The sequence below is a fragment of the Anolis sagrei genome, chromosome Y (assembly GCF_037176765.1).
Source record: "Anolis sagrei isolate rAnoSag1 chromosome Y, rAnoSag1.mat, whole genome shotgun sequence".
NCBI classification, from domain to species: Eukaryota; Metazoa; Chordata; class Lepidosauria; order Squamata; family Dactyloidae; genus Anolis; species Anolis sagrei.
Window position 1 is genome coordinate 27,137,144 of NC_090035.1, and position 16,703 is coordinate 27,153,846.

Here is a 16,703-nt window from a genome sequence, read left to right on the forward strand (position 1 = left end):
CCTTAGGGATATTTTGTTTTTCTCTTCTCTAATTAGTTCCTTATAATTCAGCCATTTGATCCAGCCTAATTCCTTTCTCTGGCACGATTCTAGTGGGGAGATCCAGATCGGTGTTTTGCTGTACATCCGGTTCTTATATTTGTTTCAAGTTCTAATAATTGCCGCCCTTATGTAGTGGTTACCAAAGTTTTTTTCTATTTTTAATTTCTCATAGCCAATATACGCATGCCAACCCCTACAGAGATCGAAGCTTTCTAAGTTTAAGATTTTTTCCTTTTTTAGTCCTATCCAATCTGCTGCCCAAGCTAGCGCACAGGCTTCCACGTATAGCCCCAAATCTGGAAGAGCCAATCCCCCTCTTTCTCTGTCATCCGTTAAGTTTTTGTAGTTTATCCTAGGTTTTTTGCTGAACCAAATGAATTTCCTGATATCCTTGTTCCATTCTTTTATATTTTTTTGGTTCCTAATTATGGGTAAATTTTGAAAGAGAAACAGCATTTTTGGAAGAACATTCATTTTGATGCAAGAAATTCTCCCTAGGAGTGAAATTTTGAGGTGTTTCCATTTCTCTAAGTCTTTCTTTATTTCTTTCCAGATTCTTATATAGTTATTTTGTAGGAGCTGTGAATTTTTAGCCGTAATAATAATTCCTAAATATTTGAGCTTCGGGACGATTTTTATCTTGTTGTTTTCTTTGAGTTGTTCTATTTTTTTCTTTGGTATGTTTTTTGTTATTGCTTCTGTTTTTTCAAAATTTAATTTGAAACCTGCTACTTTTCCGTATTCTTCAATTGTCTCCATCCACCTGTTTAGATTTTTGTTTGGATCTTCAATTATACAGATTAAATCGTCTGCGAACGCCCTGCATTTGTAAGAGTATCCATTTATTCTTGCTCCCCTCAGTTCCTCATTGTCTCTTATGCTGTTTAATAATACTTCTAGTGTTAATATAAATATTAAAGGAGATAACGGACAGCCTTGTCTCGTTCCTTTCCTTATTTCAATTTTGTTGCTTCCCTGTCCGTTTATTATTATTTTTGCATACTGTGTTTTGTAAATTGCTTCAATTGAGTTTATTAAATAAAATCCTAGATCCATTTCCCTGAAAAGTAATTTGAAAAAATTCCAATTTATTTTATCAAACGCTTTTTCCGCATCGATTGCAAGAAACATCACCTCCTTTTGTATGTTTTTTTCATAGCACTCGATAAGATCTATTATTGTTCTAACGTTTTCGCTTTGACTTCTGCCTGGGAGAAAGCCTGTTTGTTCCTCTTTGATCCAATTTACAAGAATTTTTTTAAATCTTTCTGCTAGTATACTACTGAACAGTTTATAATCTAAGTTTAACAGCGATATCGGTCTGTAATTCTCTATTTTCTCTGGGTCTTTATTTTCCTTCGGTATCACACATATATTGGCTTGTTTCCACGTGGGGGGTATCTCTTTGGTTTCTCTAATTTCATTCATTACTTTTTTTTAAATACGGTGTTATTTCTTTTTGTAGTTTCTTATAATATATTGCTGTATACCCATCTGGGCCCGGTGCCTTATTTGTTCTCAAGTTTTTTTATTGCTGTCTGTATTTCCACCTCTGATATCTCCCTGTTTAGTGCCTCTCTTTCTCTTTCTGAGATCTTTTGAATTTTCCTCTTTGCTAAGTAGTTCATGATCTTTTCATTCTTTATTTGCTCATCTTGGTATAACACCTTATAGAATTTCTCAAATTGTTTTCTCACTTCTCCTTCTTCTATTGTTGTCTTTTTTTCGTTCTTATTTTTGTTATAATTCTCGATTCTCTCTTCTTTCTTAATCTTCTTGCTAGCCAAATCCCCGGCTTATTTGCGTTTTGAAAATAATCAGCCTTTATGTAATTCAGATGTTTGGCTTTCTCTTCCAATTCCAGGAACTCTTTCTCTTTCTGTAGTTTTACTATATTTTCTAAAGCCATCTTGTTTTTTGGGTTTTCTTTTAGCTTCTTTTCTTCCGCTTCTATTTTGTCTATTATCTCTCTCTGTTTCCGTAATTTTTCCTTTTTCCCCCTCGCTTTTTGTTGTATAAAATATCCACGCATGACTGCTTTTCCCGCTTCCCACAAGGTGAATATTCTTGTTTTGTCAGTATCGTTTCTTTCAAAATATTCATTCAGTTTGTCTTTGCACCTCTTGATATTTTCTTCCTTCAGTAGTAGATTTTCGTCTAGTTTCCATCTCCACTCTTTTCTTCCTTCTCTAATTTACCTCTCTAATGGACAGTGATCTGAATCTGTCCTTGCCAAAATTCTTATGTTTTTCACCTTGGGTAGGAGAGAAGCGGAGGCCCAGATCGTATCTATTCTCAACCAGGACTTGTGTCTGGCCGAGAAATAGGTGTAATCCTTTTCGTTCTCATTATTGTGTCTCCAAACATCTTTCATTTTCAGCTCTTCTAGTAGGCTTAGCAGTGTCTTTGGGATATTTCCTGATGTTTTCTTTTCTTTTCCAGTTAGTTTTGTATCTTGAGTTCTGTCTGTTTTGTCTCTTTTCCCATCTACTATACAGTTGAAATCTCCCAGAATAATTATTTTGTCAAAATCCTGTTTTGTTATATTTGCTTCTAATTCTTTTAAAAATTTTGATTTTGCCTCATTTGGCATATACACATTACAGACCAATATTTTAGTGTTTAGCTTGACTTTACTTCTTATGCAGGCTGTTTGCTTGAGAGAAACTGTATCAGGCAAGGCTTGAGGAAAACAGTAACAAGTTTATTTTAACATGAGTATAACATGTTTAACTGTTTCTTCACAAGAGGCACAAATCTTGATTGGTTACATTAGTAAGGTTTCATGAGTAATCTCAGGGACAGACTTCAAGAGGTTTCTATAAGCAGATGTAACTCTTCTGGACAACTGTCCTAATAAAACAAATAAGCTAAAAGGCCTATTCAACAGAATTGGCTCCCAGCCAAACCTGGATTCTTAACCCAGAATCAATAACTCCCTGTAGTTTTATCACTACCAAGTCCTTTCCTGTAACCCCTTTGGTCACAAATTAATTCCCTGAATCTCCACCCAGAGATTCAGTTTTCCCTGTAGCACACCGACTACAGACTGCCACTTTTAAAAAGCTGCACCGTGAAGAGGCAGTTGGCTCCGCCCCTGTTGCTATGGCAACTCAGCTAATGCCAAGCCACCATCTCCAATAAAACATAATCCTCCATACTTACCATCCATAAACTACTGTTTAAATTACACATAACCAAAGGAATAAAATTTACACATTGTCACACCTCCCAACCCATAGGGATTATTTTTGACTTTTCTACCAACTAGCATGGTCAAAAATAATTTGGATAATATCAACATCATATAACTATACACAAACCATATATTGATCAGCTATTCAATAATATCCATGTATGCAATACCAAAGTCTCACATTTCTAACATTTTTCTTATCTCTTCTGGAATATACTTGGTTAATTTCCCTGTGACTCTACTGACATATAATTTCAATATTTTTACATATATCAGTCTTTTAATATCATTAAGTCCTTTAAACGTATGAGCAAGTCTGAATAATTTGAAGAGATTTAAGTCCCTATAATTAATCACAGGTTGTTCATAACTAAGAGTCTCTTGGTCTTCCATGAAGTCACAACGCTGTTGTAGGAAGCATTCTCCTTTCTCTTCTTTTGCTGCTGGAGCTTCTTCTTTCAACCTGATCCTCCAATTATCAGGAACAGTTCTGCTTTCATTGAGTTTTAAGGCTCGAATAAAGGCTTGCTTCAACGTAGCATCAGGTCTTAGTGAAGAATTTGTAGTTCCTTGAACATCTTTTCTTGGTATTGAAGAGAATTCGCCATCGTTGGAAGAATGAACAAGAACATTGTCTTTCTCTATTGTAGTCTCATCACTGCTGTCTGGATGAACCTTTAAACCTTGGAACTGGAGATTTGTCTTTTTATCAAGACTAACATAGTCAGTGTATATCACTTTTCTTAACAGTCCATCAGCTTGATTTGTATTCTCTTTTTCTTCCTCGCTGGAAGATGAGGATTTTTTCTCCGATATATAACTAGATCTTCTTTCTCTGCTTATTTTCTTTTCAGCTGTAGGCATTTCAAAGTGTTCAGGTTTAGTAAGGAGAAGCTGATCCAACGTTTCATTCTCAGCAAAATGTCTCTCTTCTTTTTGATAAGTTTCACTTAGATTCTTAACTTCAACCACAGTTCCGATCTTCAAAACTTCTTTTGTGCGATCATCTGGAACCTCCATAGTGAATGAATAATGTTTGGAAGTTATCTTCACTTCAACTAGTCTTTTAGGTGTGTTGATCTCTGCTTTACAGAAGGTTTTTTGATATTTTGTACTCTCAACCATGTCTACTGTCAAATAAATAGGTTCCTTAAGGGTTAGCTTTTTTTCAGCTTTATCTTCTGATTGTATTTCATTGTCTTTGTGAATGAGCTCAGGAGAGGTAATTTCTTTACTTGGAGCTGAAGGTAATACATCTTTTAATGTCAACGATTCTTTCAGCTCTTTTTTCTCTTCAGAATTTATCACTTGTTCTGCAGGACCCACTGTTTCTATATTCTCATCACTGGCTCTATCTGGGTGCTTATCATGTTTCTGAGGTACCACACGCAAGTCTTTTTCCTCTTTAGGTAACTCTGATATTTTCTTAATCCTTCTGGCCAAATCATTTCCAATCAAGCATGAGTAAGGGATCTCTGAACTTATGGCAAAATCTCACATGCCTGTCCAATTGCCATGTCTTATAGGCAAAGAGACCATGTTTGAAGTAAACGCTGGTCCTAAGCCTTTTAAATTAATCTGAGAAGTGGGATTTTGATACCTCTCAGGTACCATCTTTGGATGAATTACACAAACTTCAGAAGCCGTGTCTCTCCACCCTTGCAACAGGTTTCCATCTATTTTGATGGGTTCCAAATAGTCATTTGGGACTGTGTTTAGTACAACAAACAAACACTGTTTTTCAATCTGTTCCCCTTTTTAAACTACCTCAGTGCAATCCTTCTTAGCACTGGGTTCCACTTCTTTTTCAGGGGTATTGCTTTTTCTAATGAAGAAGGTGGACTTCTCTTTTCTCAGGAGATTACATTGAGACTTAAAATTTTCCACAATGAAAACAGCCTGTATTTCCCTCAGTACTGTTAGGCTGCATGGCGCCAGCCATCCTACAGGTGGTGTTTTCTACTGCAAAGCCTCTCCCTGGCTGACTGTGAGGGGAGTTTTTAAATGGCGGTTGGGATTGTCTTGCTTCCTTCCTGACTCCTTCTTCTTCTTTAAATCCTTCCTTTAAAGTAATTAACTGGTCCACCATAATAGCTGCTTGTGTTGAAGTTTCGGGGTTTCTATCCTGTATAATCCATCTATAATCAAGGGGAACCTGTTGATAAAACTGCTCCTTTTGAATTAAGTTTTTGAGCTGCTGGAAGTCATTTACCTTAGCGCCTCTGATCCAACTCTCAAAGTATTGTGCCTGCTTGGAGGCTAATTGAGAATAACTCTCATATTTTTCCTTTTTGATCGTCCTGAACTTTATCCTATAAAATTCAGGTGTCAGCTGTAATTTCTGTTGGACTTGTTGTTTGAACTTAGAATAATCTCTATGTTCTGTCTCTGCCATGTCACTGTAAATCTCCAGGAGTTTACCACAAATCTGTGGCCTTAAATATGCCATCCATTTTTCCTCAGCCACATTGAAGTCCTTACAACATCTTTCGAAGGAAATTAGAAACTTTTCTACACTGTCTTCTTTATTATATCTTGGGAATTTTCTCAAAATATGATCCATAGGGATTTCCTCTGGTCTCTCCTGTATATTCACTTGTGTCTGAGGGAGAGTTAAACGTTGTTTTTCAATTTCTAATTCCATTTTCCGTAATTCAGCCTGCCTAACTCTCTACTCCGCTTGTCTGATTTTTTTCCCCTCTCCTCAAACTCCATTTCTGCCTGTCTCTTTTGGGCTTCCATTTCTGCCTGTGTCGCCCTGTCCTGTGCCTCAATTTCTAATTTCCTTAACTCTAGCTGATATTTGTACTGTAACTCAGACATAGGAGTTTGGTCTGAGTCTGAGCTTCCCTCTTCTTGATAAGCCTCAACCTCCTTGGTTAATTTGCTTTGCTTCTTAGCCGCCATCTTTGGCTTCAACTTTTACCTCAAGATTTTTCCTTTAGGCGATCTTAGGCATTAAATCAGATGTTAAATGTATCCCGTTGCTTGCCACCAATTGTGAAGGAGTGTGGTTAAAGCTTACTGCCACCTAATCTGTGAGAAAGCCGGGCAACGATCAATATTGGCTTAGGAGCTACTTTATAAAGGGACTATTAATTACAGAAGGCTTTATTAATTTGATAGCGTAGTGTTTACTGTCCCTGGCTTGACTTTACTTCTTATGCAGGCTGTTTGCCTTGAGAGAAACTGTATCAGGCAAGGCTTGAGGAAAACAGTAACAAGTTTATTTTAACATGAGTATAACATGTTTAACTGTTTCTTCACAAGAGGCACAAATCTTGATTGGTTACATTAGTAAGGTTTCATGAGTAATCTCAGGGACAGACTTCAAGAGGTTTCTATAAGCAGATGTAACTCTTCTGGACAACTGTCCTAATAAAACAAATAAGCTAAAAGGCCTATTCAACAGAATTGGCTCCCAGCCAAACCTGGATTCTTAACCCAGAATCAATAACTCCCTGTAGTTTTATCACTACCAAGTCCTTTCCTGTAACCCCTTTGGTCACAAATTAATTCCCTGAATCTCCACCCAGAGATTCAGTTTTCCCTGTAGCACACCGGCTACAGACTGCCACTTTTAAAAAGTTGCACCGTGAAGAGGCAGTTGGCTCCGCCCCTGTTGCTATGGCAACTCAGCTAATGCCAAGCCACCATCTCCAATAAAACATAATCCTCCATACTTACCATCCATAAACTACTGTTTAAATTACACATAACCAAAGGAATAAAATTTACACATTGTCACACCTCCCAACCCATAGGGATTATTTTTGACTTTTCTACCAACTAGCATGGTCAAAAATAATTTGGATAATATCAACATCATATAACTATACACAAACCATATATTGATCAGCTATTCAATAATATCCATGTATGCGATACCAAAGTCTCACATTTCTAACATTTTTCTTATCTCTTCTGCAATATACTTGGTTAATTTCCCTGGACTCTACTGACATATAATTTCAATATTTTTACATATATCAGTCTTTTAATATCATTAAGTCCTATAAAGGCATGAGCAAGTCTGAATAATTTGAAGAGATTTAAGTCTATAGTTAATCACAGGTTGTTCATAACTAAGAGTCTCTTGGTCTTCCATGAAGTCACAACGTGTTGTAGGAAGCATTCTCCTTTCTCTTCTTTTGCTGCTGGAGCTTCTTCTTTCAACCTGATCCTCCAATTATCAGGAACAGTTCTGCTTTCATTGAGTTTTAAGGCTCGAATAAAGGCTTGCTTCAACGTAGCATCAGGTCTTAGTGAAGAATTTGTAGTTCCTTGAACATCTTTTCTTGGTATTGAAGAGAATTCGCCATCGTTGGAAGAATGAACAAGAACATTGTCTTTCTCTATTGTAGTCTCATCACTGCTGTCTGGATGAACCTTTAAACCTTGGAACTGGAGATTTGTCTTTTTATCAAGACTAACATAGTCAGTGTATATCACTTTTCTTAACAGTCCATCAGCTTGGTTTGTATTCTCTTTTTCTTCCTCGCTGGAAGATGAGGATTTTTTCTCCGATATATAACTAGATCTTCTTTCTCTGCTTATTTTCTTTTCAGCTGTAGGCATTTCAAAGTGTTCAGGTTTAGTAAGGAGAAGCTGATCCAATGTTTCATTCTCAGCAAAATGTCTCTCTTCTTTTTGATAAGTTTCACTTAGATTCTTAACTTCAACCACAGTTCCGATCTTCAAAACTTCTTTTGTGCGATCATCTGGAACCTCCATAGTGAATGAATCATGTTTGGAAGTTATCTTCACTTCAACTAGTCTTTTAGGTGTGTTGATCTCTGCTTTACAGAAGGTTTTTTGATATTTTGTACTCTCAACCATGTCTACAGACTGCCACTTTTAAAAAGCTGCACCGTGAAGAGGCAGTTGGCTCCGCCCCTGTTGCTATGGCAACTCAGCTAATGCCAAGCCACCATCTCCAACAAAACATAATCCTCCATACTTACCATCCATAAACTACTGTTTAAATTACACATAACCAAAGGAATAAAATTTACACATTGTCACAATTTCCTCCTGGGAATCTTCGATTTTAAAATAGAGGAAAATAAGGACAGACTTTTCTTTCACATGATGACAGCGGCAAGGATAGTGGTGGCCAAAAAATGGAAGAAGAGTGAGATCCCAACGATGGACGAATGGACATGCAAGTTACTAGACATAATGAACATGGACTGCTTAACAGAACATCTGAAAAGTTCGCAAACAAGGGCAAAAAGTAAAGTTGACTGGTCCCCAGTCAAAAGTTATTTTAATATCAGCTAAGAAGGAAAAAGGAGAAGCTCGCGAAGGAAATCCTGCAAGCACCTATACTAACCTGCACATCGGGCTCTAATCAATAGACTAACACCACAAGTTCTGCCCATTCCTAACCTCCACTCCCCTCACACCTCCTCCCTACCATCCCTACACTACCCACCTACCCCCCCTACTCACCTTCGCCTCCACGTCCCTCCCCCTCTCCCACCACATCTATCCCACACCTACTGAAATACTTTTATCTTATGATACATCGATGATTGACACTCTCAATGTCCCCCTTTTAAAATCTTCAATAAAAAATCATAAAAAAATGAAGTTGTATCTTCATTTAAATCGAACTTCCTGAGGCCTTATTGTTGGGAACAGTTGGCATATTATTGGTCGGTGCTGTGTGTTTGGAATTGGTGGTCCCGCTGATTTAGTGCATTGCTGTACAATGCTGTCGCTCACAAATAAGGGGTCTGGATTATAACCTCGGTGCCATCTCCCGCTGTTGTAGGATGGTGGGAGCTTGCTATCATGGATGAGTGATAGTTTGTACAGTTTAGACCAGGAGAGGACAGCCTCTCCATTTTTATCCTCTTGGGCATAGCCCCATACGTGGCTATGGCTGTTGAAGTCACCAATTATTACCGCCCTTTGGTGCCTGTCAAAGTTCTCGGGGGAGGAGAAGCAGAAGTCTTCATTTGGGGGCTTGTACACAGCGGTGATGGTGATGTTATTAAGCTCTACTGTTAGAACCTCGATATTGTTTTCTTCAGTATTGTGGGCACTGCTGACTTGGAGGCCTGGTTTGACAAAGACGGTGCTTCCATACTGCACATGTGGTCTTTCTGCTACTAGGATCATTCCTGGGACTTTGGGTCGTTTCTGTCGTTCATCCCTGTGTGTTTCTTGGACACACAGCACATCATATTTCTTATCTCGGCACAGTTCATAAAGCAGTTGTTCTTTGGCAGCTGACATGCCTTCAATGTTGATTGAGATTATTGTCATGGTTGGTCCTGAAAAGGTCTGTTGGTTGTTTTGCTTGCTTGTTTGCATGCTGCAAGTCGTCTCTGGTTGCTTCTGGATCGAGAGAATCAGCCGTCTACGAAGACGTTGCCCAGGGGACGCCCGGATGTCTTACAATCCTGCGAGGAGGCTTCTCTCATGTGAACAGTGGTATTGTTTGGGGGAAATAGACTTGACATTTGGGAGTTGTAATAGCTGGGATTTATAGTTTACCTACAATCAAGGAGCATTCTGAACCCCACCAATGATATAATTGGGCCAGACTTCCCACACAGAACCCCCATGATCAACAGAAAATACTGTGTATTATCAAAAGCTTTCAAGGTCGGAATCACTGGGTTGTTGTAGGTTCTTCGGGTTGTATAGCTGTGTTCTAGAAGCATTCTCTCCTGATGTTTCAGCTGCATCTGTGGCAAGCATCCACAGATGCAGGCGAAACATCAGGAGAAAATGCTTCTAGAACATGGCCATACAACCTGAAAAACCCACAACAACCCAGAAAATACTGTGTTTTCTGATGGTCTTTGGCAACCCCTCTGACATCCCCTCGTGACCCCCCACTCCGGGGTCCTGACCCCCAGGTTGAGAAACACTGAGCTATACAAAGGGGGAGGAAGAGAAGAGAAAGCATGAAATGCCTTTGCTTAAAAAAAGAGAAACGTGGTGAAGAGGTGTTAAATGAGCTCTGCTCATAAGTCATCCTAAACAATTTCAGCACAGAATAATATTGGAAATAGAGTGTACATCTGGGACTGGGAGCAATTCATATGTTTTCAGCATTACCTTGACATTTATGTCTGCACTTTATCACTTAAGCTGTGTTTGGCATTTTTAGCCAAAAAAATCCACTCCCAAAACTATTGTATTGGAAAATATTTCCCATTATTCCACGAGAGGTCACTGTTGGAATAAGCTTCAGTATTTTGGGGAAAATATTCAGAGGAAAGGAAAAATTGCACTGAATTTGTATGTCAGATTCATGGCAAAAGAAGACCAAGAATGGCCAAGAATGGAATATTTGTTGCATCTTTTGCTCTTCCTCTGAAATGTTGACATCTATATTGTGGAATTGAACCATAGCTCAATGTGATGAAATGCTGGGATTTATAGTTTGGTGACACCCCAGAAGGCTTGGGCAGAAAAGGCCGAAAAACAATGACTGCTAGAATCCCATTGCTTTGAGTTGTTCAGGTTAAAGAGAAGTCAAAGAGCATTATTTTTACAATTTAGCTGCATTAAGTCTTTTCCTGTGGAATAAATAGACTGCCTGGAAGTTTAAACTTCTCTGAAGGTTTTAAAGTGAAGGCTGGATGGCCATCTGTCAGGAGGGTTTGGATAGCATCTTCCTGCTTGGCAGAAGAGGGTCTGCCTGGGAGTCCAGTGAAGTTTAAACTTCTCTGTAGGTTTATAAGTGGAGGCTGGGTGGCCATCTATCGGGAGGGTTTGGATAGCATCTTCCTACTTGGCAGAAGAGGGTCAAACTAGATTGCCCTTAGGAGTCCCTTCCAACTCTAAGTTCCTATGATCTATAGCCCAATTTCTCCATGAACTTTCTAATGACTGTGAGGCTGTGTGGCCATCTGTTGGGAGGGATTTGATTATGTCTTTTTACCTGACCAAAAGAGGCTGGACTGGATGAATCTGGGTTTTCTCCCATCTCTATGATTCAGGGGCTAGATAGTCATCTGTTGGGAGGGCTTTGATGGTGTCTTCCTTCCTGGTAGAAGTGGGTGGGACTGGATGGCCTTTGGGTCTCTTCCAACTCTAGGAGTCTATGAGTCTATGATTCAAAAAGCAAACAGTGATAAAACATCACTTCTTGGCTGACTCTTCCCTCTTCCCTAAGTCTTTGGGGAACTGTTACTGTAAAAAAACAAAACAGACTTTCTATCCTTCTTTGCCATTATTGTTTTTTTCATATTTGTGTGTGATTTTTTAAAAAAATATTCAGGGCTATCTTTGAAACAATCAAATAAATTTCTTGTACTCATTGCACTGTGAGAGAGCACGAAAGCACTTTTCTGAACCTCAGTGAATTGTAATCAATGTCTTTGTAGTGACACACACACACAACCCTCATCCTCGCCATTGAGATGATATTGTTTTAGAGCTAAAATTCAGGGGTCTTTGACAGGAGGAAGAGACCAATTAGACTCATCAAAGAGTTCTTTTTCCCTGGCGAGACAGAGAAGCATCCCATATTTTTCCCTGATTTCCCAATGAAAAGTCTCACCAGTTGAAGAGAAGCCATCGAAGTTTAATGCGATTCAGCTGAAACTGGATGCAAAGCTGCAATCCTTCGCCAGCAGAGCATGAGGAGATTACACCAATGCAGTCATATTTATAGTAAATTCAAATTTGCAGAGTTCAAACTCCCCGCCCCAGCTTCCTGTTGTTCCCTGCTGTGATTGGGTGATGGGCGGACACCGGGAGGCGGCCCTCCCACCCCCGGCGCCTCTGGACCAATCAGGAAGCTCCAGTGGTCCGCAGGATCCAATGGGGAGACCTCTGCCACCTGGTGGCGACAGCCAATCAGGAGAGATGGAGGCAGGATGATGGAACACAAAGGAATCTGGGAAGGAATCTTTAAACAAAGGAAATGCCATGTGCTCTTGTGAGACAAAGATCCCTTACAGGGCTGCTTTGAGTGTTGTGAATCAACATGTGTCCTTCCTGGCTGTGAGACAGGGGAACAATGCCTGGGGTTTATGCTATCAATGGGAAGTAAACAAAAAGCAGAGGGGAAGGTTTCCCCTTATCTTACAGAAACTTTTGTCAAACAATTGTTTAGGCCAGGTGGTTCCCTTACATATTTCTTTGGAGGGAGAAGGGGCAAAGGGTCAGGAATACAAGGAAACATAAAAACCATATAGAAATTATACACAGGGAAATCATATGCAGCTATCTTCCCATCCAGGACCCCACAGAGAGATTAATAATACCAATTATAAAAAGCAAACAATATCAGGACACAGCATGAATTCATAAGTTGTCTTGAAGAAAGTTTATGGGTAGAGAGCGAGTCCTTGAAGAGAGTGAAGTCCAGGAATGTAGCAGAATTCAAAAAGCCACCAAAGGGAATCTATGGAGTTCCACTGGGTCAAGAAGCAAAGCCCTGCAGCACTGGGATGGAAGCCGGTCCCATGGTCCTTGGAAAACTACAGCTCTCTCTCGAGAGAGAGGTAGAGACCCCAAGGTCTAGCCATTCCCAAAGTTTCATGGGGTCCTCACTGTTGTTAAGGCCTTGACAAATTGACCAAGACTTAACCCCTATTGTGCAGTCTGGTACCTTTGTCCTTTGCAGAACTATAAGTCACCATCCCTTGTTAGGTGGGTGGGTGGGGGGTCATACTCGGCTTCAATATCATTTGTGGTTAACCCTTGGCCTTCCTTGGTGATTTCATACAAGATGATTCATCCCTTTCTCTTTCTGGTGAGAACATCCAGAGAATCCAAGTCTGCTTTAGATCTGCAGTGAAAAAGTCCCAGAGATCCATTGACTTGCCTTAAGGGAGTGCGAAAGATCTATGGCGATGGTCAAACTTTGAGCTGGAAGAGATGCCAAATGGCCATCCAGTCCAAGCTCCTTCTGCCAGACAGAAAGATGCAATCGGAACCCTCCCCACAGATGGCCATCCAGCCTTGGTCTGAAAACCTCCAAAGAAGGAGACTGCTGGATTCCCAGGAGGCGTATTCTGAAAGCAAACAGCTCTGACCTAATGTTTAGGTGGAATCTCTTGCAATTTCAACCTGTTGCTCCATTCTGTCTCAGGAAAACAAACCTTGCCCCTTTCTCCTCAATGGGACCTCCTTTCACATATTTAAAGACTATCTATCTATATCATCCATCCATCCATCCATCTATCTATCTATCTTAACAGCGCAAAGGATTCATATTTGTCTGTTTGTTTATCAATTTCTACGACAAAGGCTGTTGCTAAGTGAAGTGGTCCCCAGTGATTTCCTGGACTGACTGTTGCTAGGTGAAGTGGTCACCTATGTTACTGGAGTGGCTGTTGCTAAGTGGCCCTCTGCCATGTCATTGAATTGGCTGTTGCTAGGTGAAGTAACCTTCTGCAAAGTCACTGGATTAGCTGTTGCTAGGTGAAGTGGCCCTCTGTGATATCACTGGATTGGCATAGGTGGCCCTCTGCGGTGTCACTGGAGTGGCTGCTGCTGGGAGAAAGGATTGGCTGTTGCTAGGTGAAGTGGCCCTCTGTGGTGTCACTGGAGTGGCTGTTGCTAGGAGAAAAGATTGGCTGTTTCTAGGTGAAGTGGCCCTCTGTGATGTCACTGGAGTGGCTGTTCTAGGTGAAGTGGCCCTCTGTGGTGTCACTGGAGTGGATATTGCTAGGAGAAAGGATTGGCTGTTGCTAGGTGAAGTGCCCCTCTGTGGTGTCACTGGAGTGGCTGTTGCGAGGTGAAGTGGCCCTCTGTGATGTCACTGGAGTGGCTGTTGCTAGGAGAAAGGATTGGCTGTTGCAAGGTGAAGTGGCCCTCTGTGTGTCACTGGAGTGGTGTTGCTAGGAGAAAGGATTGGCTGTTGCTAGCTGAAGTGGCCCTCTGTGGTGCAACTGGAGTGGCTGTTGCTTGGTGAAGTGGCCCGCTGTGGTATCACTGAAGTGATTGTTGCTAGGAGGAAGGATTGGCTGTTGCTAGGTGAAGTGGCCCGCTGTGGTGTCACTGAGAAAGGTGACATGTATATGAGGGAAATTGAGGGAGGAAGAAAGAAAAGGAAAGGAAAGGAAAGGAAAGGAAAGAAAGAGTCAGGAAGGGAAGGGAAAGAAAAAGGAGGGAAGGAAAGGAGAGAAAGGAAAGTTATGAAGGAGAAAAGGGAAGAAAGAGAAGAGAATGGAAGAAGGAAGGGAGGGAAGAAAGAAAAAGAAGAGAAGAGGAAAGAAGAAAAGGGAGGGGGAGAATCTGTATAAGGGGAATGGAGAAAGGAAAGAAAGAGAACCTGCCCATGTTGCTGGGATATTGGATTGTGAGATAGGCCTTCTTGGAGCTGGAGAAGGGAGAAAGTAGGCAGGCTCACTTGGGCCTCACTGGGGAGAAATATCTCGAATTCTATATCTATATCAGGTATGGGCAAAGTTTGACCCTCCAGGTGTTTTGGACTTCAATTCCCACAATTCCTGTTAGGAATTGTGGGAGTTAAAATCAAAAACACCTGGAGGGCCGAAGTTTGCCCATGCCTGCTCTATATGCTAAATTTGGAGAAGGGATGGCTCTCCGAGGTTCCCTTGACCTCTTGCAATGGTCCACCTTCTGGGCCTTGGCTTCATTCCAGACTTTAGCCAGGATTTAGAACCAATTTTCTTGGGAACTCATAGCCCCCTCCAAAGGGAAGCACCGAGTTTTTCTGTATAAATGTGCCCCACCAGCACCCTCTCCTTGGAAGCATGACATATGCCTTCCGTGTCCTGTTCGCCCCCGGCCTCGTCTCCTGAGCTAGGTCTCCATGGCATTCTCCCACAAAAACAGTGTTCCTGGTGCCTTGGTGTTTTTGTGGTGTGAAATGGTTGTGAAAGCCTCCCTCCCGCCATCAGATGCTTCTCTGCCCCCCATTACACCCCTCCTTGGCCAAATTCCTCAAGTGTGGGCAGGGACCATCTGAAGGAGAAGGGGAGGAAAGCTCTTTGTCTATTTTCGCTTGAGCATTCCTTGGTTTCATTCACAGAGAGAAAGCAAACTTTTCGGCGCAGAGAAGACAACAGCAAAAATGCTTCCTTGGAACCCACCTAGAATCATAGGATCCTAAAGTTGGAAGAGACCCTCAAGTCGAACCTCACTAGGAAAGCACAACACAAACCCTCCTGACAGATGGCCATCCAGCCATAGATGGTTGTGGTTGTGGGTGAACTACAACTCCCAGAAATGACCTATGCCATCCCCACACCCCTCCAGTAATCAAATTTCAGCATACCAGGTATGTGTGCCAAGTTTGGTCCAAATTCATTGATGTTTGGGTTCATGGTACTCTCTGGATTTGGTGAATTCCAACTCCTCCAAATCAAGGTGAATTTTCCCCAAAGACCTCCAGTATTTTTTTCTGGTCATGGGGGTTCTGCATGCCAAGTTTGGTCCATCTTTGGTGGAGTTCAGAGTGCTCATTGATTGCAGGGGAACTATTAATCTCAGTAGCTAGAACTTCAAAATCTCCAGACCATTTCCCCCCAAATCCCAGCAGTATTCAAATTTGGTATACTGGGTTGCATGCCAAGTTTGATCCAATTCTATCTTTGGTGGAGTTTAGAGAGCTCATTGATTGAAAGTGAACCATTAATCTCAGTAGCTATAACTCCACAATGCCCAGGCCAATTTTTCCCAAAACCCACCAGTATTTAAATTTGGGTATATTGGATTTTGCATGCCACGTTTAGCCCAGATCCATCGTTATTTGAGGTCACAATGCTCTCTGGATGTAGGTGAACTATAACTCCTATAAATCCCTCCCAAGACCTCCAGTATTGGGTTGTTGTAGGTTTTTTCGGGCTATATGGCCATGTTCTAGAGGCGTTCTCTCCTGATGTTTTGCCTGCCTCTATGGCAAGCATCCTCAGAGGTAGTGATGCTTGCCATAGATGCAGGCAAAACAGCAGGAGAGAATGCCTCTAGAACATGGCCATATAGCCCGAAAAAAGCTTCAACAACCCAGTGATTCCGGCCATGAAAGCCTTTGACAATACCTCCAGTATTGTTTGTTGGTCACGGGGCTTCTGTGTGCCAAGTCAGTTCTAGGTCCATTGTTGGTGGAGTTCGGAGTGCTCTTAGATTGCAGGTGAACTGTACATCCCAGTATCTACAACTCCTATAAATCATGGTGAATTCTCCCCAAACCTCTTTAGTATGTTCAGTTGCTGATCAGTTCCTCTGCTGTTTGGAAAAGAGTAGGAAAGGGTTAAGGGAGAGGCAGTGGGGGAGGGAATCATGCAAATTCCACACAAATGGAGAGAGAAAGGAACACTGGGATGTCTGTGGTGGAGGAAACACATGAAATCTAGGATGAAATTGTTCCCATATGAAAGCCTTCACTTCGATGGTAGGCAGTATGGTGTTTTTGGAGGACATTGGCAGGGCTCTTGGACATGCTCATGGCACTCACTATAACATGCAATGTCATTGGGGAGGGCCTTTGGTGTCTCCTGAGTAGTGGGAGCTATAGCTTGTT

The 16,703-nt window shown here is 41.1% G+C and overlaps 1 pseudogene; it reads right to left on the reverse strand.

Moving 5' to 3' along the window:
• Positions 1-3,415: 3,415 nt before the first annotated feature.
• LOC137095567 (AT-rich interactive domain-containing protein 4B pseudogene) lies at positions 3,416-4,363 on the reverse strand (annotated as a pseudogene).
• Positions 4,364-16,703: the final 12,340 nt, after the last annotated feature.